Source organism: Tupaia chinensis, unplaced genomic scaffold, assembly GCF_000334495.1.
Source record: "Tupaia chinensis unplaced genomic scaffold, TupChi_1.0 Scaffold147869_1, whole genome shotgun sequence".
NCBI lineage: Eukaryota > Metazoa > Chordata > Mammalia > Scandentia > Tupaiidae > Tupaia > Tupaia belangeri.
Window position 1 is genome coordinate 114,514 of NW_006207719.1, and position 17,418 is coordinate 131,931.

The 17,418-nt window shown below is 40.7% G+C and overlaps 1 protein-coding gene and 1 pseudogene across 1 annotated transcript in view; one reads left to right on the forward strand and one right to left on the reverse strand.

Moving 5' to 3' along the window:
* The window catches only part of LOC102487445 (receptor-type tyrosine-protein phosphatase O), a 244,765-nt gene that overhangs the window by 104,434 nt on the left and 122,913 nt on the right, over positions 1–17,418 (reverse strand). The window lies entirely within an intron of this gene.
* On the forward strand, positions 7,824–8,495 carry LOC102497292 (26S proteasome non-ATPase regulatory subunit 10 pseudogene; annotated as a pseudogene).

Here is a 17,418-nt window from a genome sequence, read left to right on the forward strand (position 1 = left end):
GAGAAGTATAGCGAGAAGGGAGAGCGAAAAGTAATAGAAATGGATCTGAGAAACTGAGGGAAAGCCTATGCTGATTTGTTGACAATAAAAATATTCAAAACTTTTGGGCCTGCAGGTAACGTGGAGGTTAAGGCACCAGATCTCACATGGCCAACTGTGTGATTTGAGGCATTTCACACCACAAGCCTCCTTCTCCAGTCCTCCAGTTCATTGGGCCTGAGTGCCTGCATATGTTCCCAATGTATTTCTGATTGACCAGGGATTCAAACCATGGTCACCATGTGGCCTCCAACGTGGCATCCATTTGCATGAGCAGCACATTATTTCTATAACATGGAGCTGGCTCTGAGCATTTTATATAATTTTTTTCTACTGATTCATTCATCCTCAGAAATAAATGTTATTACGTTTATTTTACCTAGCTAGAGAGGTCAAATATTTGCTTACGAGCACAGAAATCGACTTGGAATCAGAGGGTCTTTCTCTGCAGCCTACTTGTGAGTGCCAGCAGAAAAGCCCAGAGATCTCTTAACTTCATCTTCTTAATCTAGAAAATAGGGTCAATCCTGTAATTCATGGGATTTCTGGGAGGATTTATAATGTCTTTTATAAAAACCCTAACATTATAAACTCAAAAGTACTGGTATTTCAAAGGTTACTGTATTTTAGTTCAGTTTTGAATTACTCAGTGGCCTTTAAATTACATAAATCCTGTAAGCATCTGTTTAACGACCTTGCAAACCTGCAGTATTTTGTAATACGTTCACTGGATGTTCTCTACACTGAGCACTGGGAAGCTAACCATGCACTCACTCAGCAGCGAGCAAGCATCAGCTAGGTGCCAACCTGGCAGCAGGCATCGTGTGCCAGGCGGGTGACGGGCAAACGAGTAAGACAAGGCACTCGAACTCCAGAAGCGCACATTCTAATACCTCGTTCTAATGTGACTTGAAGATTTATTACTTATGGACTTCAAAAACAGTCCCGTTCACACCAGTGTTTTTGGTCTGAAATCTCATCTTAGATCACGCATTCTTCTGGAGCACTGCTTTTTCCCGTTCTACAGCTAACGAGGTCCTGACAAGGGTTGCTGATCAAGTGCCCCACACCCAGGTCCAGTCGGGCACCTTGCCTCGGTCTGGTTGAATTATAGTAGCAATCTCTCTCCAGGATGCACACATGGACCAAGCCAAGCCAGCTAGAATGTTTTCTCTAAAAGCAGAAAGGACTCTGGTCTCGAGTATATGTGGATGCGAAGCCGGGGAAGTCAGTGTCTGTAATATTTGGTCCATGGAGATAGTTTGAGGTAGTTTGGTCCATGGAGATAGTCTGACTTGCTCTTAGGCCTGGTCACAGATATCCCAAGGCCATGCAGCTAACTGATGTTAGTTATTGTACCATTTAGTGACATGAATGAACAAATCCCAGTATGTTGTTTAAATTATTTAAGTTGGACTTCCAAAATTTGCAAAGCTTCTGGTCAGTAAAAGAGAACTACAGACTGCTATGAACATACGGACAAAAAAGACACAATTGTGCTCCTGCAGATGGGCATGAGGGAGAGTCTCTGGGAGGAAGTGATGTTCTTAAGATGCTCAAGAGTTTGTCAGGTGAACACGGGTCAGAAATGTAGGTTGTGGAAGTGCAAGGAGAGTTTATGGAGTGGTTAGATAGCAGGACAGTGTTCAGGGGAAAGGGCTGGAATCTAAGTCCAAGATGTACCTCATTAACAAGTGAATACTTTTAAGCCAAAGAAGATGATGAACTTTTAAAAAATATATATAGAGAGATTTTTGCTATAGGACACACGTGCTTGCCAGAGAGACAGGAAGCGAGAAATCATCCTCCGGGGGGATGGCCGTGCCACAATTCCTTCTCCTTCATTCTCCTTTTGGGGTCTTGGACATGCATGCACATGCACCCAGTGTGAGTTTTAAGCCACTGGGTCTGGGATTTGAACTACAGTCAACTACATGGGAGTCCAGAAACATAACCATTACATCATCTGCTGGTTCTATAATGAACTGTCTTAATGAAGAAAAGTGATATAATTAGTTCCCAGCTTAGAAAGACCAATATGAGGGGTTGTCGGAAAAGTCGTGACATATTTTCTGTTTTTACTATGCAGAAATGCATCATGACTTTCCCAACAACCTGACAGGAGTATGGAGAAGAGCTGGCTGGCCAGGCTGACTGAAGGCCAGCAGGAGGCTGTTGCAGGTGGTCTGGGAGAGATGTGAGGAGAGTCTGAGCCAGTGCTGGCTGTACCTAAACTGCCTGTGTTCCATGCACCCAGAACAGTATCAGTGCTCCAACCTGCAACCCAGTCGACATCACACTTGGTGAGTGCATTGCGAAAGGAGCACCTAGAACTCTGTTGTGCTAAGGTCACCACGTTGGAAGCAACAGGATGCTGAGTTTTTTTTTTTTTTTTTAATTTTTTACAGGATGTGTATGCTCACTGAAGAGACAGAGACAGAGATAGAGCGTGAGAAATTACCCCCCCAGGGGGGAATGACCACATCACAGTACATTCTCCTCCATTCTCCTCCTGGGATTTTGGGCACACTTGCACACGCACCTGGTAATGAGTTTTAGCCGTTGGTGCCAGGACTTGAACCACAATTGACCATGTGGGAGTCCAGTGAAGTCACCATTATGCCATCCACTGGTCCCAAATACTCAGTTCTTCTAAAGAGTCGTCTTAATAATGTCTGGTGCTATAGCACCAGTCACCACTGCTAATTCATCACTTAACATTGTGTGTAGAGGCCAGGAACCTTTTCCAGCTAGATATTCTCTCCTCTCAGTTCTTTCAGGAAGATCCAAGCCTCAGCTCTGCTCTCCAGTGCCCCTTCTGACGCTTTCTAGAATGATTCACAACTCTCCTTAAGAAATGGTTAGAGAAGAACTTGGATGTTAATCTTGAAGGCTAAAGATGGTCTCCTAATCTTTCACGATTTCTTTCATCCATTCTTCATATGCATGTATGTACATGTATTTCCTTCATGAGAGAGAAATAAAGGGGAGACAAGCACCCTCAACATGGCCCTTATGCTGCAATGCCCTCTTGTCCTCCCAGCCAGTCAGGACTAGGCACGTGTGCCCAGCATGCACAGGCAGACTGGGGAACTGAGCCTGTGACCCTCCATAAGGATCCAGCGTCACTTGAACAGGGCATCATGCTGTGCCCTGAGCTGGCCCAGCTTTTAGACATATTTTGAGCACCAGCCATGCATCAGGAAGTCAGTAGGACAATGAGGACATACTTTATTGGAGTGAAGAGGGAAACAGATCTTTTGTGCCTTTGATCTTATTGAACGTGTCTGATCATTAATAATAGCAATGATGATAAGGATGGTGGTATGACATAATGAGAATTCACTTACTTAGCGCTTAGTACATGCCAGTTACTGTTCCAAAGCTCAGAGAACCGGCCCTTGATAAATGTGTGTCGAGTGAATACATTAATAATTGCTGTGTAACAGCAGACTTCTTTATGTGTGTCCTACATGTGTCTTTTCAAGTGGAGTGTCAGTTCTGGGCTCCTGTGGGATCGGGTGCCTGAGCCCATGTTCATGCCCGTTCTACCTTTCATGTGTTACAACCTCGGATATATTCGCTTCTGTCTTTATGACTTCACAATACAAAGTCTTCATCTCTTTTGCCTATTGTTTGGTGAAAAGCGTTTAAACTCAAATGTCAAGCAGGTGACAGAAAGGTGTAAAGCAGCCACGTATGAGGCTACAGACCAGGGAATACTTAGCAAACCAAAGGGTGCATGCATTGTCTAATGACATCATTTAAATACACAATCACTACAAAATAAAATGATGTTGTTCAAAGAAAATACATTGGCAGGTCAGTCTCAGCCCACAGGTTGCAAGATTATAACCCTAGAATTTTCTACGCTGCCATGTCCCTGGTAATTACTAATATCGACCCTTCAGTTCCAATCATACTTTATTGACTTTGCCTAATCAGAGCGTAGAATAACTAAACGTGGTTACCCATTAAGCACTAATTTAATATTTCCTTAGCAGATTGCTATATGCATGTGTGTTTATGTGTAAAATGGCAGTTTGCTACACATAATAACAGAATAATTATTTCCTGACTTCTGATGTGAACTCGGTATAGAAGCTCTGCAGAACACTTAATTTTGGAGATAAAATAAAACATGCTTAAGAAAAATAATTTGACCTGGCGTTTTTAAGGAAAAAAAAAAAGACTGAAGATTTGCACAAGATGTTTGCAATATGTGGGATAATAACACAGTCACCTATTAGACTTTATCTGTTATAAAACACTTTCAAATACATTTTCTCATTTGATCCTCAAAACAGCTAATTAAGCTATTATCTCAGTTCATTCACAGATGAAGATGCTGAGGGTGAAAGAAATTAAGTGGATTTCTCAAGGTTACTCTAGGATTACGAGGAGGTGCTGGCACTCAAAGCAATTCGTCGGCTATAAATTTTGTGACTTTATTATCCTGTAGTCCCCAGACTGGAAGAGCCTGATTTCCCAAAAGCTGCCTTTCACATCTGTACTTAACGGGTGGTGAACTCCCTTAGCACAAACCATGACTTACTTCTCTAGTATATTCTTGATAGATGCTCAAAAAGTACGGTATCACAAAAAGGACAGAAATTTTAGAGACATTCAGACCTGGATTCAAATCCCCCTTAAGTGATAATCTCTCATTTTAATTCTTTGAGCCATAATGGTACATTATGGAAGAACTAAAACCTATTATTGAAAGCTTTTTGTTTCATTTTATTTTTTATTTCTGGAGGGGGCAGGAAAGAGAAACAAAGTTATTTGTGTTAAATATCTCGGTATCTAGAATGAAAATAGAATGTATAAAGAACAGTGTATCTGGGGAACCAGCAGTTAGCGTAATGGCTATGTCGCTGGATTCCCACATAGTCGACCGTGGTTCGCGTCCTGGACCTGGTGGCTTAGAACTCACGCAGGGCGCGTGTACGTGGGTGCCCAAGATCCTGAGAGGAGAATGGAGGAGAAGGGATTGTGGCGTGACCATCCCCCCTGGGGGGTGATTTCTCGCTTTCTGTCTCTCTGTCTCTCTCTGTCTGTCTGGCGAGCGCACACGCCCTATAGCGAAAACCTCTCAAAAACAAACAAACAAACAAAAAAGAACAGTGTATCTGAAGAGGTAGGGGATAGAGAAAGCACAGTAACCAACACTATTCTAATATTAGAATGACTAACAGTGGAGATTAACTCCTGAGAAACTTTGTAGAACCTTCTTTAAAAAAAAAAAAGTGAGGAATAATGCTAAAGGCAATGAAAAGTCACTTATGGGTTACTAGGCAGGACAATAACGTGATCAGATCTGCAATCGGTAATACCACTAGAAGCAGAAAGGTTTGTAGTAGAACCTACAAAAACAGTAGCTACTTGTTGCTACAAAATATGGGACATGTAAATTTACAGGTTGTATCTTTTTGGGTTGCTATAGGCCATCCTTCCTCTATGGTACAATAACCATTCCAATTTCCAGTCTATCTATTGAGCAGTCAGTGTGACGCCTCTAAGTGGCATCATCAGTGTGAACAGCCAGTGTTTCTCTTTCTGTTATGCCTGTGTGTGACAGCCTGAGCTCGCCTGTTGGATGGAGGTTACCATGGGAACAGCTTCAGGGCCTACTGTGCTGAGAAGTCCAGAGACCTAGAAGCTGTGCTTGGCTGATGACTGATGGGGAGGAGGTGGACCCACAGCCCAAGAAGCCATAAAATCTATTTATTCTTAACAGTTCAATGATCAGGCAAATTCTAAAAATATGCAACATTCTCCTAGCTTAATGTGTTATGAAAAAACAGTGGTCCCTGACAGGTTAGTTCCGCCTATGACACAAGTGTCATTTTCATAAAAGGAACATACATAATAACAACATCATTTTGCCTGCCTTTATGATTCCTAGTCCCTCTTTTCCATCCTTACCACTATTTATAGTTTGAAAATGGTTTTACCTAAGAAAGCTGCTTGTAAAAATGTAGTTGTCTCACTTATTGAGAGATAATGGGAATGATGGTGGTGTTAATCATTTATTTTAGAATGGATGAGTTCAGTCAAATTTCCCCACAGGCAAGAAGTGTCTCATCAACTGTGACACCAGTTAATTAAACCCTGATGATAGCTAACGGAGCATGCAGTCTACTCACTAAGCTCCCAGCGTACTTAGGTGGGACCCTTGTGGCCCTTCACAAGCACTGCCCTTTAATCTCCTCCTTGTTGGGTTGTTAACATGAGCAACAACAAAACTGTCAGACCTGTAAAGCAAATGGTTTCATGTGCCCTCCAACATCAGGAGGGTTTTCTGGATCTCCTGGAAGACTGATTGCTGCATGTAGGATAAAGTAAAGCCCAGAAGCCAAGGAAGATGGAGTGCGATAATTTATGTACGTGTTTTGCTCAATGTTTACCTTCAGATAGTTTTGAAAAATTGTGTGCCTACTGCATGTTCAGTGCCGAGGATAGGATGGTTATGAAAAGAAATCTCATTCCTTTCCTACTGGTGTCTGGGGTCAACAGCAAAAAAAGGAAATACATTACTTTATTATTTAGAATTTTTTATTTTTTAGAAATTTTATTTATTTATTGAGAGAGAGTAAGGAGCCCCTAACAGGGTCTGCATGCCACGATCCAGCCCCAGCCCCACAAGATCATGGGTGCCCAGTGTGCTCAGTGGGTCTCAGGGTGTGAGCCAGGACCTTCCCACATGGCGTCAGTAACTAAATAATTATGAGTGGGAAAAACATTACTACAAAGCATACAATGCTCTAAAAGTACCTAACAAAAGTCCAACCTAGAGTAAGTAACTTAGGCTGATACCTAAGGATTGAGAGTCAGTCTGATGACAGGTTAGAATAAAAACAGAATGTATAAAGAACATTGCATCTGAAGATGTAGGGGATAGAGAAAGCACAGTAACCAACACTATTCTAATGTTAGAATGACTAACAGTGGAGACTAACTCATGAGAAACTTTGTAGAACCTTCTAAAAATAAAAAGGATGGGGCCAGCAATTAGTGTAATGGCTATGTCGCTGGACTCCCATGTAGTTGACTGCGGTTCACGTCCCAGACCCAGTGGCTTAAAACTCATGCCGGGCGCGAGTGTGTGCGTGCCCAAGATCCCGAGAGGAGAATGGAGGAAAAGGGACTGCGGCGTGGCCATCCCCCCGGGGGATGATTTCTCGCTTTCTGTCTCTCTGTTTCTCTCTGTCTGTCTGGTAAGCGCACACGCCCTACAGCAAAAAACCTCTTTTAAAAAAGTGAGGAATAATGCTAAAGGCAATGAAAAGCACTTATGAGTTATTAGGCAGGACAGTGACATGATCAGATCTGCAATCGGTAATACTACTAGAAGCAGAAAGGTTATTGTGTTACCAGCTTGCTCTTCAATTCTTATTGGAGAGAACTTGGTAACTAACGACTCGAGATAGAACACACCACCCTGATGGTGTGAGTAGAGGAACTTATGCAAACAAACCAAAACCAAAACCAAAACCAAAACCAGACAGCCAAACTGGCATTCAAGTTACAAGGAAGTGATTGACTATTTCACAAAGAAAGAAGGGAAGCAACAGAAGGCAGGAGATGGAACACATGAGAAGAGCCAGCAAGATGGTGCAGTGCTGGGATGTAGAAAAGGCAATCTCCAATGGAAACATCCAAAGGTGACAAGGACAAAGGGCATCAAAATGGAATGCCACAGTGTCCCATAGGAATGGACGATTACTATGTGCAAATTACAAACAAAATGAAACTTAGGATGGAGCTCCTGGGAAAGCGAAATGGAGGGGCATGCGTCTAACCTAATGGTCTGCAACTTGGCCTAGAATGGGAAGCTGGAGAAACTGAAGGGGCGCATCCTGGCCGGCGAGTCCCTGGCTAGAACGACCAGGATGGCAGAACTGCAATGCATTGGGCTTGCTCAGCTGGACATACAGACATTGTTGAATTCTTGCTGCACCTTGGAGTGCCAGTCACTGATAAAGACGGTGCAGGTTGTTCTCCTCTTCATGGTGCTGCATCTGCTGGCTGGGCTGAGACTGGAAAAGCCCTTCTGGGAAATGGTACTCAAGTGAATGCTGTCAATCAAAATGGCTGTACACCCCAACATTATGCAGCTTCCAAACACAGGCATGAGATTGCCGCGTTACTAGAAGGTGGGGCTAACCTAGATGCTCAGGACCATAATGAGGCTACAGCAAGGCACCGGCCCACAGCCAAGAGTAACCTGAAGATGATTCCTATCCTTCTGTCCTACAAAGCACCCACAAATATACCCAAGACACTGAGGGTAACACTCCTCTACACTTAGCCTGAGTTGAGGAGAGAGTGGAAGAAGCAAAATGGCTGGTCTCCCATGGAGCAAGTATGACATTGAGAACAAAGAAAAGACACCCTTGCAAGTAGCCAAGGGTGGCCTGGGTTTAATGCTCCAGAGAATGGTGGGAGGCTAAACAACTTGTTATTTACTCTTACATTGTATGTGCTATTGTCTCCAGTGTCCTGGAAAGTAATGTCCTTGTGCACGAGAAGTTTTCTCACCCTGAAACACATTGACTGATGTTCCTGCAGGGGTATTTGCTCTAAGTTTATAACTCACTTTCCAGGCATTGAATAACTGTTGAGACTGTTCTATTATTGTGTATTACCCTATATTGAATTTTGGTTAGTCTTGAGTGAGTAGTTCTGCAGCTGTTGGGACTTGTTGGCCCCCTCCCATGCACCTTCTATCCCTCTCCAAGGAGAACAACCCCAACAGTAACAGGCCAGTTGTTGTGCCAGATGAGTCTAGGTGGATTCTACAAGGTCGTCTGTACTGTCAAAATATATCTTGAAATATATCCTAACTTGTTTTTCAAGCTCACTCAGAGGCCTATTTCAAATATTTCTATGTTTTTCAGCCATGAGGTTTAATTTATTTTTATTATAGGAGGATTACCTATATATTTTAGTGGACCAAATATTAATTTGGAGGGTGCAATCCAAAATAGTGGAAAACAGTACCCAGTCCCGGTGTAACCAGTGTTTCTCTATGAGCTGTTTCCCTCCAAAATAAAGTGTGTCATTTTGAAAGAAAGAAAAAGAAAGAAAGAAAGAAAGAAAGAAAGAAAGAAAGAAACAAACAAACAAACAAACTTAGACTCTGGAAATGCCCCATGTTACATCTGATATTAGAACATTTCTCCATCTCCTTGAACCTCATCTTTATGAAAATCTGCTGCATTCGCCAGTGTCTTGCAGGGGTGAGTCCTTGTGGAACTCACAGGCAGGGCTGAGTTTCTCATCATGGTTAGGACCCAGAAACAGCCTTTGTGGAGGCTCCTCAGACAAGAGGAAACCTTGAGAGTGTAAGCCACCCCCAAATTAGCCAGAATTCCAAGGGGAATTTGGACTTCCATCAAAGTGGAGTGGGATTTATGCCAATTTTATTTAGATTTTACTGGGCAAGAAGATCCTTCTGATGACAAGATGGAAAACTGGTTAGTGAAGAAAGACAGAAGTGGGCATAATTGAAGCAGTCTTGGAGAGAAATATTGCTAGCTAGAACCAAGGTAGGGATGGGTAAAATTTAGGGGCATATTCCTCAGCATTTAGTAGCTTGGGAATGGTTGGTTGTGGGCTAGCTCTTGTGTTTTGCACACACAGATACGTGCACACCATCTTCCTCCTCATATATAGGAAAGACTGTAGGCAAGCAGATATAGGAAGGGAGGAAGGCGAGTTCAGTCTGGTTTGATACCTAAGCAGTCTAAGATCTGTGGGACAGCTGAGCACAGATGCCAAGTAGGTGATGGGATATAGGCATCCCAAATTCAGAAGAGAGATCTGGGCCTACTTTCTGGAAGTGATTGATTATGGCATGATAGTTGAAGTCATGAGAATCAAGAAGACACCACAGTGTGGTATGCAACTAGCATCTACTAAGTGTTACGTACTTTTCAGACATAACTTCATTACTCCTTTCAACAGCTCTCTGCGGGAGATGTTATCATTTGCACTTTCCAGATGTAGAACTGAGCGGCAGAAAGGTGAAGCAACACATCTGAGGTCCCATAGCTTTAAGGTATGGATACCGAAGTGAAACCCATGTTTCTTGGAGTCCAAAGCCTATGCAATAGCATTGATTCTGTGCTCCCTGCACTTCAGATGTGTGCCCCAAACGATCTCTTACATTATTCCTTTGCAGCAGTGAGACAAGAATTTCACTTGAAAAGTGCTCATCTTTATTACATGAGGCGTTACGGAGCATTTGGCCGTAGTAGAAAGAGCAGGGATTTGCAAATAGAGCTGGATAAGAATGTCAGTTTCCACACTTACACACTAAACCTCTCTGAGCGTTAGTCGCCTCATTGATAAAAGTGGAGAAAAGAATGCCTACCTTACAAGGTTGCTATGAGATTAAAATAAAAAGGTGAATGAAGACACTTGCCATATTTTAGGCCTTCTACATAGTAAGTGCTTAATTTTAATGATTTAAAAAAGTGGAAATTACATTTAATGAATTTCTTGCTAGCCTCAGTGTAAAGCTCTCCGAATATCATAAAACCTAGCCCGTAATAAAGAAATTCAAAAGTTTCGCTTGTGTAAGAGTCCTCAAAATGATAACAAAACTCTAAAATAATAATTAGGTAATTTCTCAAGACCAGTGATAGGACAGGTTTGTTAGTGCTTGAATTAGTGACAGACACAATTCTTTCAGACATATTACTTTTTTTGTTTGTTTGTTTGTTTGTTTTTTGGAGAGATTTTTGCTATAGGGTGCGTGTGCTTGCCAGAAAGAGAGATAGAAAGCGAGAAATCACCCCCCAGGGGGGATGGCCACGCCACAATCCCTTCTCCTCCATTTTCCTCTCCTCTCAGGATCTTGGGCACACATACACACACACGCGCCTGGCGTGAGTTTAAGCTACCGGGTCCGGGACTCGAACCACAGTCGGCTACATGGGAGTTCAGCAACATAGCCATTATGCTAACTGCTGGTCCCAAGACAGACATATTATTTCTTGTTCTTCTCTTTAAAATAACCTCTGAACTAGTCTCATTATTTTTCTCCTATCGTATGCTAGAAGAGTATACTATGAATATACTTCATAATACACTGCAAAATACCATGAAGAGAAAGAGGGTTACGAAGTAATAGAATCTTGGGCTTATGGAAGCAACAGGATATAAAATGTAATAAGCAAAAAAAAGGGGGGGGATAAAAATTTTGCTTACTATGCTGTTGAACATAGGCAAGTTACATAACATTTCTGAGACTCACTTTTCTCATCTGGAAAATGGAGTGAATACTTTCTTCAACTGTCTTTTTGCGATAACTATAATGGGCATTTGTAAACCACCTAGTGGAGCTGGGTGCATTCGGAATGTTCAACAAAATACCCAGTTCTGATCATATGAAAGTTCTGTGTTTAAAAACTTGGGGGAAGGGGCGGTAGGTGGTGTGTTGGTTAAGGTGCTGAACTCCCACACAGCCAACAGCAGTTCGACTCCTGGACTTGTGGCCTCCTTTCTCCTTTCTCCTTGTCTTTTACTGATCAAATAAAAATAATCATAATACTAAATAAAATTAAATGAATAATCCTTTAAAAAATACCTTGTGAGAAAAAAAATCACTGAGCTGCTTCGTATTTACCAAATAAAAGCCAAAAGCTTTAGCTTTGCATTCAAAACTCTCCACATTTTCCCTTCAGTTTACATCCTATCCTACCTGCCTGGACTTCTCTATCACAAATTCCATGAATTCCATTAAACAGCCAAACTTACCAGACTTTATATGCCCCTGGTGTTTTCCTGCCTCTGTGCAGGAATATTTATGTATTCTTTCCAGCAGAAATATTCCTTCCCTCACTTCAAATGTCTGACATATATCTCTAATGAAATGCTAACTTGTCTGTGAAGTCTTTATGACCCCTCCAGAAAGAATCAGCCTCTTTCTTACTGAGGCTCACGACCTTCTATCTCAGCCCATTGCAGGGCGTGCCATTCCGTATGTGGGATCTACAACCCTAGTAACAAGCACACAGCTCTTTCAGGAAGAGGTAGAAACAGTCTGAAGTGGCTTTTCTTCATCCAAACCCCGTCATCTCAAATCGGATATTTATAGCATCTACTTAAAGGAATACGTAATGACGAAATATGTTCCGATCTTGCATATAAAACAATAGAACTAGAACATTCTGCATATTCATCCTCATTTCACAGTGTTGACTTCCAGTTGTCACCATCTCTTCCTTTCCAATGCGTGAGTGATGTGTTCAGCCAGTACTGATGCTATTTTGAATTATAAGAAGGCTCGAACAACAATCTGATATTTATGTTTTATAAATGAAACTCAAACATATCTTTGTCTTTAGTAACAGCTGTAAAAAGACAGTATGCAATTTACTCCACTCAGTGAAAGGAAGCCATTCTTTGGAAAGATGGGCATTTCTATAAATCATGCGGTGGCACCTGGTGTTAAGGCAATATCATTAGTTTTACTCAACATATCGAATTTGTTCATGGAAACTTGATCACTTAATCTCTCCTTATTTCCAGTGTCAATAGGCATTTCAAAAGGTGCATAATAGAAGTTTTGCATTATTGCAATCATTTTTAAAAATGAATTTTACCTTTAGAAAATTTAGAATATAATTTGATGGCACTGCTAACATCTTTTCAGAGGGCTTTAACGTTATTTATTTCTTCTGGCAAAGAGAGAAAGAGGTGCCAGCCATAGGGCTTTCACACTGCAGCCCACCCGCCCTCAGCCAGCCTGGAGCACGGGCCTGCGTGTGCACATGTGCAGTGCTCAGGGAGGTCCTGACGCACACCCAGGACCGTTCCCGTGTGGGCCTCGTTCCACGGGCCTGCGTGCGCACATGTGCAGTGCTCAGGGAGGTCCTGATGCACACCCAGGATCGTTCCCGTGTGGGCCGAGTTCCGCTTCTGCTGCACCACCTGGCCCCTTTCATAGGATTCTTTACAAAAATGTTTAGTTATCTTTCCACACATTTGCCTATTATCTTATAGCCTCTTTTAGGAAAGACAGGCGTTCTTGGTAGCTTGACACGAGTACACCATCCTAATGTACAATAATCTGCATTATTTGCATTAAATAAAAGATGTCTATTGACAAAGCTTTCAAGTTATAATGAACATTTAATAATGTCACAGCAGGCTGTACTTTCATCAGTGGATAGGTATAAGATCCATGTACTTTAAAAAAAAAAAAAAGATGATTTTTTTTTTTTTTTTTTTTTTTTGTGCATGAGCATGCCAGAGAGGCTGAGAGAAACAGAGACATAGAATGAGAAATCACCCCCCACGGAGGATGACCATGCCTCAAACCCTTGTTCTTCATTCTCCTCTCAGGATCTTGGGCATGAATGCACATGCGCCTGGCGTGAATTTTAAGCTGCTGGGTCTGGGACTCTAACTGTGGTCTACTATGTGGGAGTCCAGCAACATAACCATTATACCACCTGCTGTTCTCAAGATCCATATGCTTTTTATTATTTATTTACTTATTTATTTATTAAGAATTATTTTGCTTAACTTTATTTATTTTATTTTAATTTGACCAGATAGGGACAGAGTAAAAGAGAGAGAGAGAAAGAGATGGAAAGTGAGAAAGCAAGTTGCCAGGTCTGGGACTTGAACTGTGGTTGGCCATGAGAGAGTCCAGTGGCCTTAACCACCACACCATCTGCCAGCCCCCCATATACTTTTTAAAACCAACATGCATGTGCTTGAAATTCTGAAACATGACTTTCCAATTTTGCAAACACCAAAATAGAATACTTATCATCAATATTAATTTTCTATTGTTAGCTACATTATTTCTATTTTTTTCTCCTCGCTGGCTACTCCCCTTCTCTCTTCTTTTGTTCCTCTTTCTTTCCTGTGTTGCTTCTCTTGGTCTGCTTTGCACTATGTTTAATTAGTTCTGTACAATTCTTGGCAGATTTTAGCCTTAAGGACAGGGAACCAGCTACCACTTATTACCTATCCAGAATCTATCACACTACTTTACTATTAAAAACTTAATATGTAACATTAAATCCATCCATCCTTCAAACTGACCTGCACTTACAAAAATTTTGACCACATATTCTTACTGTGGCTGTTCAGTCTATTTCTATGTATCAGAGTATTTATTATATAGTTCAGTTTCTGGATTATTAAGGCAAAAACCATATCATTACATAACAAAATGAATTAAAAAATATACAATAGCCAGAAAAAGATAGCTATTAAGGGGAAAGACATGGGGACCAGTGGATGATACAACGATTACATCCCTAGACTCCCACATGGCCAACCGTGGTTTGATCTGGAGGCTTAAAATCATGCTGGGTGCATGCTCATGTGTGCCCAAAAATTCCAGGAGGAGAATGGAAGACAAGGGATTGCGGTGTGACTGTCCCTCCCTGGAGGGTGATTGCTCACTTTCTGTCTCTCTCTGGTGAGCACATGACCCGATAGCAAAAATGTCTAATTAGAAAAAAAAAACAAAAAACAAAGAGGACAGACATGGAGATAAGTGATAAGTGGAGTGAATGAGGGACTCAGATAAAGAGGAAAGATTAGAAATATAAAGGAAGAAAGGTGGGAGAGAATGAGCAAAATGTGCGAATTGGGAGTAATAGTGAGCAGTAAAACAGTGACAAAATAAGAGTGATATTTTATATCTTTGCTGACCACAATTTCCACAAGTATTATTATTTAATACTTGACCAACGAACTCATTAAATATTACTATCTCATTTGTTTCCTTATCCACTGTTCACTTTTCTTCTTTTCTCCTATGAATATGTTATATTTGTTTTTGATTTTCAGAGGAGTTTTTTTTCATATGGACTCAGATAAACCATAAATAAATTATATGTTGCCATGGGAACTAATAGGAATTTAATTGTCTAACTGCCCATGCAGTGACTGTCCATTCACTTGGTAAGATGGTGCCCCGAGATTCGAGTATTGGATAAGAGATTGGACTTCAGGGCTCCTTTCAGTTTGTAACTTCGAAGAGCTATGAATTAATAAAAGCTGAACCTATGAGTAATTTCTAAGACTACTAAGAGATGCATGCCAGATTTCCTTTCAGGCCAACACATCCAAGATCTGTTTTCTTCAAAATGACAATGTATTCTAAGCATTTTCCATTAGCTTAAACTTCAAGGAAACAAATCATGGACCATTCATTTGCTGGAAGAATTTTTAATACTTTATAATAATTCAATATTTTCCAAGTATAGTGCTGTATAATTTATAAAAATATGATTAATTGTTATGTATTTAGTACATAACAAAATGATTCTCTGTTTCATTGCAAAAGAAATACCATTAACCTGAGGCAGCTGTTTAGGTGACGGATGTGTCTACTTTTATGCCTGCCCCATTTAGCATTCAAAGTGAGAGATTTTCAGTTGTTAGGCAGTTATAATTAAGTCCATATTGGCTGCTGTAATTCAAGAGAGAAAAGAATAACATAATAAATGGGACCAGCAGATGGCATAATGGTTACGTTGCTGGACTCCCATGTTGTCAACCATGGTTCAAGTCCCATATGCTATGGCTTAAAACTCATGCCAGGCACATGTGTATTCATGTCCCAAATCTGAGGAGGAGAATGGAGGGGAACGGATTGTGCTGTGATCATCTGTCCTGGAGGGGATTTCTCACTTTCTGTCTCTGTTTCTCCAGCAAGGGCACATGCCCTACAGCAAAATTAAAAAAAAAAAAAAAAAGACAACTCAATTTTCCATCTCAAGAAAGTAGAAAAAGAACAAACTAAAGCCAATGTGGCAAAAGGAAAGAAATCATAAAAAGTAGAGCAGAAATAAAATACAGAAAAGAAAATCAGTGGGAAAAAAACAACAATAAGAGTTGATTTTTTTGAAAAGATAAAAACAAACCTTTAACCAGGATAACTAAGGAAAAACTAGTTAAGATTCAGGTAAGCAAAGACCAAGAGAGACATTACAGTGAATGTCCCAGAAATAAAAAGAATCATAAGACTAATATAAACAAATACATGTCAATAAATTCAATAACCTAGTGGAGTTGGATAAATTCCTAGAAATAGCAATTTAACAAGACAAAGTCATAACAAAACAGAAGCTCCTAACGTAGTTATTACTAGTAAAGGGTCTTAATTATTGGGTTGTTGGAAAAGATATGAGACAATATTTTTTTTTGAGAGGTTTTTGCTATAGGACGTGTGCGCTCGCCAGAGACAGAGATATAGAAAGTGAGAAATCACCCCCCCAGGGGGGATGGCCATGCCACAATCCCTTCTGCTCCATTCTCCTCTCGGGATCTTGGGCACACACGCACACGCACCTGGCGTGAGTTTAAGCCACCGGGTCTGGCACTCGAACTGCGGTCAACTACGTGAGAGTCCAGCAACATAGCCATTATGCTAACTGCTGGTCCCAATTTTTTTTTTGTTTTTCTATGTGTAAATGTGTCATGACTTTTCTGACAACCCAGTATTCTTAAAACAACCTCCCAGCAAAGAAAAGCCCAAGATCATATATCTTCAACCAGTAAACCGTAACAAAAAAGAGTTAACACCAATCTTAAGTTTCTTCCAAAAAGTTAAAGAGGCGGGAACACTTCCAGGTTAATTTTCTTAGTCCCTCATTCACCTGATACCAAGCCGAAGACACCACAGGAAAGGAAAACCACAGACTGATTTCCTTGGTGAACATAAATGTAAAAATCCTCAACAAAATACTAATAAATTAAATTCCATGGCATGTTAAGAAAATTATCTATCCTGGTCAAATGAGATTTATCCCTGGAATGCAAGGATCATTCAACATATGAAAATCAACTAATGTGATATATCACATTAAAAAAATGAACAATAAAAACCATCTGATCATCTCAATAGATACACCAGAACACTGAAATATTGCCTGTCCCTGTTTAATAAATACCAAGTGTCTTCACTCATTTGCAGAAACTAAAAGACTCAATAGAAGAGATGTAGAAGAGCAATGGTAGATATTAGATGCTGGGGAGGAGTACAGGTGAGGAGAAACTGATTAAAAGACACACACTTGCATGTAGACAAATGGAATGCATTTTGGAACTGTATACCACAGTAGGGAAATACATTTGGTGGTAAAATAATATATACTCCCCTCCCACCCCCAAAACCCAGTAGAGTGATCTTCAGCTGTGTAACAACAACATGTTGTTGAATGTTGAGGGTGGTGAATGTGCTTATTCCTTTGATTTGATCATTGCACATGGTATTCCTGCTTTCAAAAACTACACTACACTTCACAGAGGCATAAACAATTATTTGTAAATGAGAAATTACAATAAAAAAGCTCAGCAAATTCTCAATATACATTATAAAATTATTAACAACAGTTT